We start from the raw sequence: 3,069 nt of genomic DNA, 5'->3' as shown, positions 1-3,069 counted from the left end.
GCATCTCGTTATCAGGATGTAAGGCCTGTTCTTGGTTGGTTCTCAGCCTCGTAGGCTTGCAGCAGTTTGTAAGCCGATACCTTAGATGTTAGCTGTTAGCGAGTTCAGCTTGTGCCACTGTTCCTCAGTCCTTATTACATTTCAGACTATTGCTATCCAAATGCGTTCCTGTCCTGGCCTGTAGCATCCTGTCTTCCCCGACGATGTGAACCGGGTGCAGGTTGCACCACATTTAGAAGTATCTGTGGTGCGCTGTTTTGTTCTTAGTACCTTGGATGTGGACCAAGTGCCGCAGGTAGTGTAGAGTTTCTTTGGTCGAAAATGAAGAACGCCATTCTTGTTCTTTCTTTTATTTTAGGAGGTTCTCTGCCCAGTTTCTGCCTGTCCCAGATTTCTTGTCGTTCTCTATCAGTGCATGCCTTTATTTCCTTATTCGATACGGCTCATTTGCCCAATGTCAGCTTCACATTATTATATTCGCACTTATTGAGCTATTATTGTGCATCTCCCTTTCTAACAGCTAGTTCCACAGGTAGCTAGCCTAATTTCAGCAGCAGCGCCTCAGCCTATGTTGTTTCATACGCACCTGTCAGGCGCAGGAATACACTTTTCTGTGCTCTCCTTAGAGCCTGTCAGGTCCTTTTTCTGTCTCTATGAGCCCAAATGCTTGACCCGTAGTACACAATAGCGAGTAATATTGCGTTGTGGTACGTTCGCACTGGACTTAGTAATAATTGAGAAGTTCTTTGGCCAATTGTTGCTATTTTTTTTATGATTCTGATGCCTCCCTGGCAGACGATTTCTACCAGAGCATGAAAGTTTTGCTTTTCGTCGATGTTAATTCCAAGACACCTACATAATTATTTTCTTTTCACTGTAGCAATCTTTTTTTCTGATTGTGAAATTTCTCGTTCTCGTTGCTGTTCTTTTGTCTACACTGTAAGCATAATTATACACTTCAAGTTACGTTTCATCACTAACTGCTAATTTAGACACTGAGTATAAAGTGCCTTCTGCCTTCTCTTATAGACAACGTCAGGTAGACTCTGCAGTTCCTTTGGAATTGTAGGCAAGTTTTTACACTGAGCTGTATATGGTCAACTTCCTCCACGACAGGAAAGTTCGCACTGACTTGACAAAAGTCATGGGATATCTATTTACACATATACAGATGGTGATAGTAACATGTTCTATGTGTGTAGAACGTTATCATAGGAACATATACATCTCCGTAAATTCTCAATTCAGGCTCTACGATTTAATGTTACGTATCGTACCTTGTGCGTTAGAATTAATAAACATTGGACATAGTGGACAGCTTAGAAACCAGGAACTCAGGAAAAAAAATCTGATGAGGGAGGAGAGAGGTACAGAATTACCCACAAAAGGAAATTCTACATTTCCAAAGACAGCAGGGCAACACATATGCGATAAAGGAGAGTTGCCACTTAGTCAAAATCTCGCTGCAAAGATCTCCTACACTCCAGAATGGGAATTCCACTCTGCAGTGGAGTGTGCGCTGATATGAAACTACCTGGCAGATTAAAACTGTGTGCCGGACCGAGTTCGAGTCTCGGTTCGGCACACAGTTTTAATCTTTCAGGAAGTTTCATCTCCTACACTGTTCTAGAGGCAATATAAATAATGATAAATGGATGAAAGTAGAGAAGATGTAAAATAATATGGTTTCAGATACATGTAGATCAGATATATATGCAGAACTTTGATCCGTGTACACACCCCAGATAATGCACAGTGCAGTAGAAATGGAAGGGAAAGTAGAAAATAAAATTCATTATTAGCTCTAACAAGAAACAATAACGTAATAGGATGAATGTTCAAATATAGTCGTTAACTGCTGCATTTTGTATCAGGGCGGCTATAGAATACTTAAAGCGGTGTTTAGTAGCATTCAGATTTTTAGGAATTATATTATTCCTTTTGACATCGAGACATTTTCCCACTATTCTGTTTACCCCGTAGATAAGATTAACTTTTAATCAGACTGCAAAATTATAGTTTTATTCTTATTGTTAAGCAAATATACCGACGGAAAAGAAACCACAACACCGAGAAGGAGTTGTACGACATGAATGAAAGTTGGTAGGCGGGTTTCTACATCTGAAAGATAACGCCTATTGAAAGTTCGATCCAGCCCTTAACTGTGACGCTAGTAGCTCCCCATGAAGACGCAAATCAGATCTGCTTTAAATACACCCGGTAACGGCAGCGAGCGTTGGTTTCCTTTGTGATAGGACGTGGTGAGTTGACGTTAGTCGCGGATCTCTTTAAAGCGACAAAGACGACACTGTCAGCGCCTCGCTGAGTTTAAACAAGGATAGAGCTACAAGGAGCTGGATGTTCCTTCTCCGATACGGTAGAAAGAACTGTCAAGAATATGGCCGCTACTTGCTTGTTGGCAGCCTTGTTCACGAGAATCTCTGGTCGCAAGAAGACAGGGCTCCGGACAGCCACCGAGAGGGAAGACCTTCGTGTTCGGCGTACACCTCTGCCACATCGCACTGCATATGCAGCCCCGATCTGAGCTGCAGTTGGTAGCACAGTGACGCAATGAAGTGTCGGAAATCGGTTGGCTCAAGGACAGCTCCGAGACAGACGGAGTGTAGTGTGCATCCCACTGGTACCAAATAACCGCCATTTGCGATTTCAGTGGTGTCAGGCGAGAGCTCACTGGCAGGCAAGGCGTAGGTCTGTTGCTTTTTCTGATGATGGCTGGCTCTGATGATGGCTGGCTCTGTCTCGGTACCACCGACGGCCGTGTGCTGGTTAGGAGAGACCTGGTGAGCGTCTGTTACCAACACGTCTGCTGCCTAGACACACGGGATTTATACCTCGAGTTATGGTCTGAGATGACCGAGCGAGGTGGCACAGTGGTTAGACACTGGACTCGCATTCGGCAGGACGACGGTTCAATCCCGCGTCCGGCCGTCCTGATTTCGGTTTTCCGTGATTTCCCTAAATCGCTCCAGGCAAATGCCGGGATGGTTCCTTTGAAAGGGCACGGCCGACTTCCTTCCCCGTCCTTCTCTAATCCGATGAGACCGATGA

The sequence above is a fragment of the Schistocerca nitens genome, chromosome 2 (assembly GCF_023898315.1).
Source record: "Schistocerca nitens isolate TAMUIC-IGC-003100 chromosome 2, iqSchNite1.1, whole genome shotgun sequence".
Taxonomy (NCBI): Eukaryota; Metazoa; Arthropoda; class Insecta; order Orthoptera; family Acrididae; genus Schistocerca; species Schistocerca nitens.
This window is presented reverse-complemented; position numbering follows the sequence as displayed.